This window comes from Solanum lycopersicum, chromosome 6, assembly GCF_036512215.1.
Source record: "Solanum lycopersicum chromosome 6, SLM_r2.1".
Classification (NCBI taxonomy): Eukaryota; Viridiplantae; Streptophyta; class Magnoliopsida; order Solanales; family Solanaceae; genus Solanum; species Solanum lycopersicum.
Genome location: NC_090805.1, coordinates 31,430,060 through 31,443,881, shown reverse-complemented (window position 1 = coordinate 31,443,881; position 13,822 = coordinate 31,430,060). Strand labels below are relative to the sequence as shown.

Genomic DNA, 13,822 nt, shown 5'->3' with positions numbered 1-13,822 from the left:
AATTGACTTTTGTAAACATGGAGGGTTCAGATTCTCAGTTTGAAATATTAAGAGTTCAATTGGATTGGGGGATAGTTGTTTTGACGGATGTATGGTAAATGAGACCTCAGGTTCATGTTTCAATGGTCCCATTAAGTCCTGAATTCAATTATAATTGGATTACGTATTTGATATGTGTGTATAGGGTTCCAAACGTATCCTAAGAATCCTTTCGATATTTTGAGTATTTATTGATTTTTTGGTGTGTGTGATCTACTTTATCTCGCATTTCGTCGGGTGGCTTACTTTCATAGAGCTCGCGTTAGTGAGGTCTTGACAAATTTTGTAAAGGGTAGATTCCTATTGACCTTCGCGTTCACAAAGAACCTACCGGTCGTGAAGGGTGGGTTCGTGATAGCGAAAGTCTTGACTTTTTTGAATCCACTTTAGAAGGGTTTATGCCTAAAAAAATTGGCGGCTATAGCTCCATTTTCTATTTTTGATCTTCGCAGAACCTTTTGAGGAGATTTTGAAAGGATTTCTGGTACTAAATCATTTGGGTAATCTTGATGATCCTAAACTTCATTTTTCTTTAATTATTTAAAGATTTTAACATAAAAAATGAGGGTATTTTATTGGAAAATGAAAAGGGTTTTCAAGAACTCAAGTTCTTAATTAAAATGAAAATTGTGGACTGATTTTGACTAATTTTTCAAAATTATTTTCACCATTGAGTTGATTGACCCATTTTTCAAAGAAATTAATATAGATATTGTTGTTTTAAAAAAATTACTGTGAATACTTGATTAATATAGACTATGTGGCTTCGAATATTGGAAGGGGAAGACTTAATTGTTCGAGTGACTAGTTTGTTGAATTAACACAAGTGATCTCCTAAGCCTTTTAATTTAGTAGAATTCATGCATTTTCTTTGTTGTTTGTGTGTTGGGGGGGGGGGGGGTAATGGGAATGAGGTGAGAGATTCAGTGTTCCACTTGATTAAGCCTGATGAATATAAATGGGTTAATTAAAAAGGTTACGTGTTTATATTGATGGTTTATAGATTACCTTGTTGTGACCTCTATTTAATTGTTTGATAAAGTGCTTTTTATGACATGAGAGTGAAACTTTGTTGTTCCTTATTTTAACCTTAGTTCCTAGAAGCTTTCTCCATTTTCATGTGTCAACTTTTTCTACGGATTTCCACAAGCTCTCCATTGAAGCTTCAACTCCCTAATGAAAAAATTCGAAAGAAATTTAACTCGACATTCAAATTTCCAAAAAATTAGTTACATTGAACATTTACTCACTGTCTCTCACACACATACACAGATTGTGTGACAGAGTGGAGTGAGAACAATAATAAATCTCAAATTTTGTTAAGACTTGTAAGAAGATGTCCAAACCCTACCTGAAATGTTGTTAGTGACGAAATTTTTTTTGGCTGAAGTAATTTGAAACAGAAACATAACAACTTCAAAACGCAACCTCCTTGTAGGGTTGACATAGAAGATGTCAAAATCCGCCTCGCTGGACTGTTGGAGAAGAAAATAAAAACTTGTTTTGCCAACCTAATGCCAAAATTGATTTAGGGAAAATGTTAGGAATGAGGCGTATTCTTTAGACTTGGAGAGAAAGGCGTGTTCTTCAGACTTGGAGAGAAAAGGTGTGATTTTTTTTTCTGATTTGGGGGAAAAGAAAGTTTTTATATTTTATGAATTATATTTTTTGCCTAATAAAAATCGGAGGGAGAGTTAAAAATGTTGGAGGGAATATAACATTTTAATGAAAATTTTAAGATCACATTTGTAATGTATTGTTTTTATAATTAGAGAGATAAAACACTTTCAAAAGTGTGGTCCTATATGTAAATATTTGTTGCCAATTATATCATATTGTAACAATGCTTATAAAGTGTAGTTTATATCATTAAAGAGTATACTTTACAAGTTTTGCCAATATTATTGAGCCAAAAGTGAAAAACTTGGGCCACGCATTAAAAACATCCACAAAAATATTTTAGGCAATACTTATAACTGTTGTTCAGATTTAGTGTGGCCATAACCTAAAATGTTGTAGTGAAGGATGCATGACTTTCTAATAGCTGAGGACAGTGAGATGTGGGACATAGTTCAGGATGGTCCCTCTAATAAGAGTTATTTTTTTGATATACTCTTCCTTTAAAAGAACTTTTGAAACTTATAAATTTGTTAAGTCTAAAATTTTTCATAATTAAATTAATAACCAATAAAAATATAGGAAATAAATTGAGAAAGGATCCCTTCGTTACTATTTTTTCCATTACTTCTCAATGGTATAATAGATGTACATCATGTGTATAAAGGAATATGAGAGGGTGAGATCATTTTCCTAGGTATTTCTACAAAAAAAAATATTATTTATTAGTATACTATTATATTTATTTATTTAATTATTCTTACACTAATAATTTTTCTAAGGTAAATTATTTTTAACCGTGAAGATATGAATTGTTTTGTTAATATTGGTTCAAGATTTTATTAGTTTTTTCAACATTGTATATGTTTTTTGTTTCAGAAAAAAGTAAATTTTGTGTTCTTGTAGAAAATTGTGAACAATGATATCAATTTCAAGAATTCAGGAATTCCTCAATAACTATTTTACCTTGGATTTCATCAAGTATTAATTAATTGTCTTAATAAGTGGACAAGTAATATAATATATGTATTCATAATAAAGCGGACAATGAATATGACAGCAGAGAATATCATTAATCATTTAAAAACTGTTAATAACTCTATTCAACAAGAAGAAAGCTAATTTAAGCCATAAAGTACGATGCAATATTGCAGTATGTATGTGTGCTCTTTGCTTAAATTTTGCAGTATGTATGTGTGCTCTTTGCTTAAATTTTCTGTACTAATAAGACAATGCTTACTACTTCTTCTAATTCATGCTGGGTTATAAAAGGTTAAATGAAAAATGAAGAGTTGTGACTTTTATGAAGAGTTGTGACTTTTATGAAAAGTTACGATTTTTATGAAAAGTTGTGACTTTTATGAAAGGTTGTGACCTTTTGGTAAGGCACAATAAGAATTTTTTCACACTACACTTTGTTTTCTTCACTTCTTCTACTAACACTGTGGTTTTAGGATAGATTCCATTAACTTTGGGTAGTTGAGGAGAATAATTTCCTTAAGGGGACACTGTCCATTAAATGACTCGATTTTCTTCTTTAAGAAAAATATTTTGATATATTGTTTCTAATATATTTCTGATTCTATTTTCTCTACTAGTTTTAATTTTGTAGTTATGAAAATGCTCTTTAATCTTTTTTGTTTCTTCCAAGTTTTTCAAAGTTGTCCTAAGTATCTTAGAAATTATTATTCTACCTACAACAATTTATTAGAACTTATAATTAATTATAACTCTAATTTACTATAAATTGAACTTAACAAGGACTATGAACTTGAATTCTCGTTGACTTTAATTTACTATAACTTAATTTTCATTCTTATTAGAACTTGGATTTTATTTGAACTTAATTAGAATTTTGTAGTAATTGAAAATATTATTGACCTTAGTTAATTCGAACATAATATACATTGATTATAACTTTATTAAACCTAATTAATTTATAATAACTTTAAAACTTAATTGAGAATTAATATATACTTAATTATGATCAACTTAACTAGAATTTAGAACTTGAAATTATTATTGATTAATTAATGGAGTTTTAGCTTTGTAGATCTTGAACTAATTGAACTTAATAACACGAAACAAAGCATATATTTTTTTGACTTAATTAGACTAAATGAAGCATATTTTGAAGTTGAACTTAGACTCAACTTGAAATTAGAATATGAACTTAAACTTGAAATTTTAATTTGAACGTGAACGTAGAACTTGAACTTGAAATTAGAACTTGAACTTGAACTTGGAACTTGAACTTGAACTTGAAATTAGAACTTAAACTTGAACTTGGAACTTGAACTTGAACTTGAAATTAGAACTTGAACTTGAAATTAGAAGTTGAACTTAGAATATGAAGTTGACCGTAGACTTGAACTTGAAATTTGAACGTAAGTTCAACTTGGAACTAATTAATTAGTTTGAATATATAACTAATGAAAACTTGAACTTATTAATATATATATATGCTAGTAACTTTACACGCGCTTCGCGCGGGAATTTTATATCACAAAATTTATTTATGAATAATAATATAAACCTATCAGTCATTAAAAACTAAAATACTATATTATCTTATATACAAGATTACACGATAACAAACATTAATAATGTAAAGGAAAATGAAACTTATTACATCTTATCTCTTTTTTTTTGAGATAAGGGTAAAATATCTTATCATTTATCCTTAATATCATAAGTAAAAATTAATGACTTTAAAAATGAATATCAAGATCTATAACATAAGGAATGATGTCAGTGAGCCACTTATCACCAACCAAGTACACAAATATTTAGTTGATAAAGGTAATTTATCTTATCATTTATGTTTAATAACATATGCAGAAATTAATCACTGTAAAAATACATATCAAGATCTGTAACATAGGCAATGGTGTCAGTGAGCTACTCAACAGGAACCAAATACACAAATATTTAGTTGTGAATAAGAAGAAGAAAAAAAGAAGAAGAAAGGTTTAGGATTTTCGTTGTTTTAAAATGATAAGAATTTCATCTATTTATAGACAACAAAGGGTAGTCTGCACAAATATTTATTGTGACTTATCGAAACGGTAACAACTATTTGAAAAAGTTGCAATCCTTCGTAAAGGTCACAACCTTTCGTAAAAGTCATTCATAAAAGTTGCAACTCTTTATTAAAGTCACAACTTTTCACGAAAGTTCCAACTCTTCATTAAAGTCGCAACTCTTCATAAAAGTTATAATTTTTTGTAAAAGTCACAACTTTACATAAAATTCACAACTTTAAGTAAAAAGTCTCAATTTTTCATAAAAATCTCAACTTTTCATGAAAGGGGAAGGCTAGTTTTGGAAATAAATAAATAAAAGGAAATTCTAATGTTATATATATATATATATATATATATATATATATATATATATAAAACTAATATTCTTGGATTTGAAATGTATATTAAATTAATTTTAGAACTTCTCGTGCTAGGCAACTAAGGAAGCTCAACATCTAAAAAGTAGTGATACAAGACTATATTGATTCATTCATCAAAGTGGGAGATAATGTTGGTGTTTATAAAGTTCTAAAGTTATTAAAAAATTTCAATAAATTGATCCTATTGATGACAAAATTGATTTTCTTGCAAGATCGATTTGTGTTCATCTAGTGTTGACACTTGACCTTTAATTTAGGAATAATGTGTTTGTTTAACATAAGTACCAACACTAGTTGATCCTATTTATGACTAAATTAATTTTCTTGCAATATCAATTTGTGTCCATCTAGTGTTGACACCTAAACTTTAATTTAGCATTAATATGTTTGCTTAACATAAGTACCAACACTAGTTGATCCTATTGATGACAAAATTAATTTTCTATAGCAAGATCGATTTTGTCCATCTAGTGTTAACACTTAGGCTTTAAAACTAAAATAGTTAAAGTTAAAAAGTGTTAATAATTTAGGAAAATAATGTGATTTAGTTGGTGGATTTAGTTGTTGGAATTAATTCATCAATACTAAACTAGTTAATGTTCTAAAGTTGTTTTAATTAATTAGAATAAATAATGTGATTTAGGTAGTGAACTTTGTTGTTGCATTTAGTCAAACCAAACTAGTTAAAGTTGTTGAGTCGTTTAAATAAGTTAGAAAAAATAATGTGATTTAGTTGGTGGATTAAGTTGCTGTATTAAGTCAAAACTAAACTAGTTAAAGTTGTTTAACTAAGTTAGAATAAATAATGTGATTTAGTTGGTGGATTTAGTTGTTGTATTAAGTCAAAACTAAACTAGTTAAAGTTGTTAAGTTATTTAAATAAGTCAGAAAAAATAATGCAATTTAGTTTGTGGATTTAGTTGTTGTATTAATTCAAAACTAAACTAGTTAAAACTGTGAAGTTGTTTAAATAAGTTGGAATAAATAATGTAATTTAGTTGGTAGGATTTAGCAGTTGTATTAAGTCAAAACTAAACTAGTTAAAGTTGTTGAGTTGTTTAAATAATTTCAAATAAAAAATGTGATTTAGTTAGTGGTTTCAGTTGTTGTATTAAATCAAAACAAAAATAGTTAAAGTTGTTAAGTTGTTTAAATAAGTTAGAATAAATAATATGATTTAGTTGGTGAATTTAGTTATTGAAATCAAGTCAAAACTAAACTAGTTAAACTTGTTAAGTTGTTTAAATAAGTTAGAATAAGTAATGTGATTTAGTTGGTGGATGTAGTTGTTATGTTAAATAAAAACTGAACTAGTTAAAGTTTTTAAGTTGCTTGAGTGAGTTAAAATAAATAATGTGATTTAGTTGGTAAATTTAGTTATTTTATTAAGTCTAAAATATACTAGTTAAAGTTATTAAGTTGTTTAAATAAGTTAGAATAAATAATGTGATTTGGTTGGTGGATTTAGTTATTGTATTAAGTCAAAACTAAATTAATTTAAAGTTATTAAGTTGTTTAAATAAGTTAGAATAAATAATATGATTTAGTTGGTGGATTAAGGCAAAAATAAACTACTTAAAGTTGTTAAGTTGTTTAAATAAGTTAGAATAAATAATGTGATTTAGTTGGTGAATTTAGTTGTTGGAATTAAGTCAAAACTAAACTAGTTAAACTTGTTAAGTTGTTTAAATAAGTTTGAATAGATAATGTGATGCTAGTTGGTGGATTTAGTTGTTTTATTAAGTCAAAACTTAACAAGTTAAAGTTGTTGAGTTGTTTAAATAAGTTAGAATAAATAATGTGATGTAGTTGGTGTATTTAGTTGTTGAAATTAAGTCAAAACTAATTGAATATCTATACTTTTGTACATTGGTCATCGTTTATGGATGTATAATATGCATTATGAAGCTGGTGCTGGTTTGAAACATGAGTTTATTGAAGGTGTTAGGAAATTTATTGAACATACAATGACAGTTGAAATTTTCAAGAAAAACGGATTGATTAGTTGTCCTTGTAGTGCATGTAAGTGCTTAATTTGTTTTAATCAGATACAGTTATGGTTCATTTGTACCGTAATGGATTTAAACCTATATATTTTATGCGTATTGATCATGGAGAAACTTATGAATTGGATGATATATTTTATTATTCGACGCCTGTGGATTTATATAATATGATTGCACCATATGGTAAAATTAGATTTGAAAAGGTTAGGGTTGAACATGATAGGGTTCATGGAGTGATAAATGATGTTTTCGTGGTTTAAGGTGGGATGGAACTGGAACAACACTTTGATGAAGATCTTAATGAAGACGCAAGACGCTTCTGTGATCAATTAGAAGAGTCTAGTTATTCACTCTATGATGGAAGTCTGCATTTTGCCTTGCAGTTACGGTAAAATAAATGAATATTAAATCAAATTGGAATGTTCCTAATGTAGCTATGGACTCAATGGTTGATCTTTCCGGTGAACTAGTTTATTCGGAGTTTAACATACCGAAGAACTTCTATCAGGCAAAGCATTTGGTGTCCAACATTGACGTATGATAGGATTCATTGTTGTGTTAATGGATGCATGTTGTTTTACAAGAATGATAGTGAATTAGAAAATTGTAACTTTTGTGTACATGCTCGTTATACGAGGACTCCGGCTGGAAATATTGTCCCAGTTCAGGTGATGCATTATCTACTTCTCATTCCTAGGTTAAAGAGGTTGTATGCATCGATGAGTTATGCCTCACATATGAGATGGCATCGTGAATATCGAAGGTTGTTGGGTATTTTATCTCATCCATCTGATGGTGAAACATGAAAATATTTTGATACTATATATCCTGATTTTTCTAGTGAACCAAGATAGGCTAGATTGGGGTTGTGTTCAGATGGATTTACACCATTCTCTAATGCAGCTTTGCATTATTCATGCTAGCCGGCATTTCTTACTCCGCATAATATTCCTCCTGAAATGTGCATGAAAAGTCCTTACATTTTTCTAAGTTATGTTATTTTAGGTCCCCGAAATTCAAAAAGTTTGATTGATGTCTATCTACAACCATTGATAGATGAGCTAAAACAATTATGGTTTGAAGGCGTTTTGACTTGTAATATATTAACTAAGCAGAATTTTACTATGCGTGCTTCTTTAATGTGGACTATTTATGATTTTCCGGCATATGGGATGTTGTCTGGTTGGATGGCGACTGAAAAAATAGCATGTCCGTATTGCATGGAAAATAGTAAGGCATTCATTTTATAGGATGATAGAAAAAATACATGGTTCGATTATCATCGCCAATTCTTGCCAATGACAATGAGTATAGGAAGATGAAAAATACATTTAGGAAAAATAAGGTTGAAAGTGACCTCCCATCTCCATTACTCACGGGACATCAAATTTGGGAGAAGTTTCTCAATTACCTAAAATTACACAACCTTCACCTTCTAGACTTCCTGGATATGGTGTTGAACATAATTGAACCAAAAAAAAGCATATTTTTGGATTTTCTGTATTCAAAAGACAATCCACTACGACATAATCTTGATGTGATGCACATTGAATTTTCTTTTTTTGTTGATAATTTGCTTAACACAGTGGTGGATGTTAAGGATAAAACAAAAGACAATTCAAAAGCAAGAAAGAACTTAAAGGAATATTGTAGGAGAAAAGAGTTATGGCTACATGAATTACCTAATGGTAAAATAGTTAAGCAAAAAGCCAACTTTTCATTCACATTGGATGTGAAACGTGAAATTTGTGACTGGGTTAAAAATTTGAGGATACCGGAGGACTATGCTTCGAATTTAGGAAAGCGAGCATATATGAATAAAGAAAAATTGATAGGTATGAAAAGTCATGATTGTTGTGTGTTCATGGAAACTTTAAATTCTATTATTTTTAGTCATCTACCAGAAAGGATATGGAAACAAATCACAGAGGTAAGTCTTTTTTTTAAAGACTTGTGTTCTGGAAAGTTGTTGGAAAATAATTTAGATCGAATGGAGGAAAATATTGTTGTTATTACTACTAAGTTGGAAAAGATATTTCCATGTGGTTTCTTTGATGTGATGGAGCATCTTCAAATTTACCTTGTACAAGAGGCCCGGCTTGGAGATCCGGTTCAAATAAGATGGATGTATTTATTTGAGAGGTATCAATTTGAAATATTCAGTAAGTTATGTATATTCGCCAAGTCTTTTATTAATTAACACACACACACAGACGATATATATATATATATATGCAGAATTGGCATATCCAAGCAAACAATTAAGGAAAGGGGAAAGATCGAAGGATAATTTGTTCAAGGTCATATTGGGAGAGAAACTAGTGATATCTATTCTTATTACTTTGATCATGATGTTGCATGTGGGAGAAACAGGCTCAATCGCAATGATGAAGGCGATATTGATCCTTCATTTCCACCAAGCGAGGCTTCACTGATATGAAAATGCAATTAGTTGTGACACATATTTTGCTGAATTGTCCAGAGATTCAACGATATCTCAAGTAAGTGTTAAAAATATGTCATCAAATTATATACTAATAAATGTTCGTTAACTAATGAAATAATTGAATGTAAAATATCAGCCTGTTCGTAAACACATGGGGTAATGAATATTCAGAATTTTCCAAATGGCTATAAAATTATGTAAGTGTGAAATCACTGATTATTTAGTAATATATTCATGTTGTACTATCTTATATTAATTCAAATAACAATCATGTAGGTTCACAATGAATACTCAAGTGTCAAAAATTTACAATTAGTGAAAGAACTACTTGGACCGAAATCTCGAGTATGACACTGAATAAGAAATTGCATCAATGGGTTTAAGTTTCAAACTAAAGAAGTTTCTAGGAAAAAGAAAACGAATAATATGAGTGTCTACATACAAGGTGATGTTGATGGTATTGGCCAAACTATTGAATATTATTGTGTCATTCATGAGATTGTTGAAGTGAGATATTCAGGTTGGCCTAAGAAGAAGATTCTATTATTTCGGTGTGAGTGGTTTGACCCATCATATAGAAACACAAAGGTGGACATTCAACATAATATAATTGAAGCTAAACATACCAGGAAATACAAAAGTTATGATCCTTTTATCATTGCACAAAATACTAAACAAGTGTATTACGCTCCATATCCATTGCGTGGAGACAAAGCTGAATGGTCAGTTGTTATAAAAAGTAAGTGTGTGGAAAGAAATGAAATTGACAATGTCTTAGATGTGGAGTATCAAAATGATGTTGCAACAGTTCAACAACAAGTTGGTGTTGAATTGGAAACCACACTACAACATGTTGAACACATATTAGAAGAAGTATCTGATGATGAGATACTGAATGTTAAGAAATAAATATCCTAGAATGAGTAAAATGAATCACTTGATGACAAATAATGGGACGATAATGTAAATGAAATAACTGAGGAGGAAGAATGGGAGAATTATGGAATTGAAACAAGCCAGGAGGAACAATGTAGAATGAAACCTAGATAGAATATATATGTAAGTAACTATACATACATACATATATATATGCATATACATATGTCATTAGGCGGTGACGATGATAGACATTGTGAGCATCTTGGAGTTATCCACTCTAAACAGGATAAAATAAGAAGTCTAGGACACCCATAGATCCTAAGGATATTACAGGATCTATTTCTTCTGCCCCAGAGCGCATTGTTGTGATACTGATATGCTTGTTGTTCATTTGGTACGACGGATCCCCGACAATATTATCCTTATTATCGTCGACCAGTCGGTGCTTCCTCTTCTTCACTGGAATTGCCTTCCATACGCTATGCAGACCTACCTGTACATTCTATTCATTGAGTACCACCCTTATCATCTGGTACTCCATCTTCCATAGGTACATCTCCTCACTTATCTACCATGAGAATTAGAGATTCTAGTAGTAAGCAACAGTTAGATGCTATGACTGGTACGCCACCACTGAATTAGCGTTATATGCATCCTGGGGTATCACCCTCAACTACAGCTACGCCTAGTGCTAAACCAGAGAGATGTATCCTCTAGTTCCTGGCTAGAAGGACAGACTTCAACTCCTTCTATGCCCCAGGAAAAGGCGAAAAGTAAAGCAGTCATCAAGCCAGAGCTAGTTTCACAGCTACCGATTCGCACCCGCGGGTCAAAGAAGACCAATAAAATCTCGATTCAGCATAAGCAAGGGATGAGAGAGGCCTTACGAGGGCTCTTTCCCACTTAATAGATTCATTCCTTCGTTACGGCGGTTGTGGGTACCTGCCGTTAAGAGATGCTATCAGAGTAGGAAAGTTAGCCAAGTTCTCCTGCCTAGTTTAGATAAAGCACCCCTTATCGCCCCACGGCATCTGGTTGGGGAGTCATGATTGAGTCGGATGGAACATCGTAAGTTTTTTTGATCTATTTGTTAGTCTATTTTATTTATTTTTTATAAATTAATCTTATATTATTCATGAGCTAACATTTTTAATATGTGTTATTCAGGTGGCATCCAACAAAGGATGTTGCCCGGTCTTTAAAAGACTGTGTTAGAAAACTCTTTACAAACAGTTATAACTCTTGGAGCTACATCCCAAACACTATACACCAGACGATGTTTAATAACTTTAAGGTATATATTTAGTGAAGTTAAGTATAATTTACTTATTTTACTATCAATATAATTAACTTTATTCAATTATTTTATTTAGACTATGTTTACTTGGGAGCTGAGGAACAATCATATTATTTCGACCACATTTGAGAGGAAAGCGTCCTCTAGACCGTTTGCTCGACTAAAGAAAATTCAAGATAACGGTGGACGTCCACATTGGATGTTGCCTCATATTTTTGATGAACTAGGTCTTTATTGGAACACATAAAAGCTTAAGGCAATATCAGACCCTGTAAAAATTTTTAGAGGGAGTCTTAAGGGTGGCTCGTTGCATAACAAAGGTGCAAAGTCCATTGGAACAATTGCAAGAGAGATGGTATAAGTTCTAATTCAAACTTTCAAATAAATATTTAGTTGATTCATATAAATTTTTATAGTTTCCATTTTTATTTATAGGAAAAACATTGGAAACACTCCAAATGAATAGGAGGTTTTCAAGAAGACTCATGTCACGAAGAAAGAAAGTGAGTAGGATCCGGATGTGTGGATGGAGGAAAGAGCCAAACGAACTTTAATAAGTGATTTAATATGAATAATATATATAAATTGTGAATATATTTATGATATGTATATTTATATTGATGTCAATTTTTATATTAACATGCAGAATGACTTTCCGCACTACGTAACTAAGAATCTAAATAGTTTATTCCAATTGACACCTGATCTTTTACCCATATTTGGAAAAAAAAGTGGTAGGAAGACACACAAGGGTAGATGCTATGGTCTATACTTTCGAAATGATGTTAGATGAATCCAATTAGGCTTAGAAGGAATTGGTTCATCTCGTCAAGTCGAGGCACTTGAGGGTGTGCAGACTGCTGTTATGTCGTGTCAAATAGCTAAACTTATAGTGGCACTGGCAGAGTCAGAGCTGAGATGACTAACTGAACAAGAAAGCATAAGTGCTAACAAATCAAAGAACAAGTCATAAATCTCGTTCGTCGAACTACTACTTTGTCTCCCGATGACACTGCCGACGAGAGTACTGATGAGGATGATTATGTAGGACGCACTCTCTAGTTTAGATCTTTGGACATTTATGAACTTTTTCAATTTTTGAAAAGAATTTTGATGAATTTATAAGCCTTTAATTTGTTATTTACACACTCTGGATGTTATTTTAATTTTGTTCTTTTATTTGTTTAGATTGTTTAAAATTGTAGTCTTTGATTGGGGTGAATAGTGTAGATTTGAATTGATTGAATTGAATTATATTTGAAAGTGGTCACCAGAAACTTTTTGTTGTCTAAAGAAATGCTGAAAAAGCGACAGACAACATGTTTTTGTCCGTCTCTTTTTGGTTTTTATTTTTTTAAAATCCAAGAAAAAGCGACAGACAACATGGTTTTTTCCATCTCTTTTTTGGATTTGTTTTTTTAAAAATCCAAGAAAATGCGACGGATAGTGTCCTTTTGTCTGTCATTTTTCGAGATTTTATATCATAAAATGTAGCGACCCCCTTAGTCGTTTTTATGAATTTTAACTATTTATCTAAACTTAATTATTTTAGTAGTTTTTATAAATAATTTATGATTTATAGAAATGAGTGCTATAAATTTTAAAATAAATTAATAGTTAATTAAGTTTTATAAAATAATAAAAGAAAAATAAATGTATGTAATTTTAAGAAAAATATAATAATAATAATAAAATAATAATAAAATAATAATAATAATAATATCTAATTTAAAAAAAAAAACAAAGGGCTAAACCCAATTGAAAAGGGAAAAAAGGGTTAAAGTTGCTGCTGTTGTTAGCAGCAGCAGTCACGCATAAATTTTTTTTAAAAAAAACATATCACGCAGTGTAACAAGAAAAAACACGGAAGAAAAAGAGAGGCAACGTTGCATCGTTAAAGAGGAATCATGTGTTTAAATCAGGTAAGAAAATCGGTCTTCTATAACTGGATTGAATTATTTTGTAAAATTATTAATGAAATCATTAACACCAAAGGGTTAAATTGTAAAGTGTTTTTATCAATTGATTTTAAATTTGTTTAAGATCATATTTTTTTAATTTGTGGGTTAATTTATAACTAAGGTGTTTAGTGGGTGAGGAATAAGGAAGTTATAATTTTGGATTGAAATATA

At 30.2% G+C, this 13,822-nt stretch overlaps 1 pseudogene; it reads left to right on the top strand.

The window, feature by feature from the left end:
- The first annotated feature begins 6,957 nt into the window (after window positions 1-6,957).
- LOC138349333 (uncharacterized) lies at window positions 6,958-12,752 on the top strand (annotated as a pseudogene).
- Window positions 12,753-13,822: the final 1,070 nt, after the last annotated feature.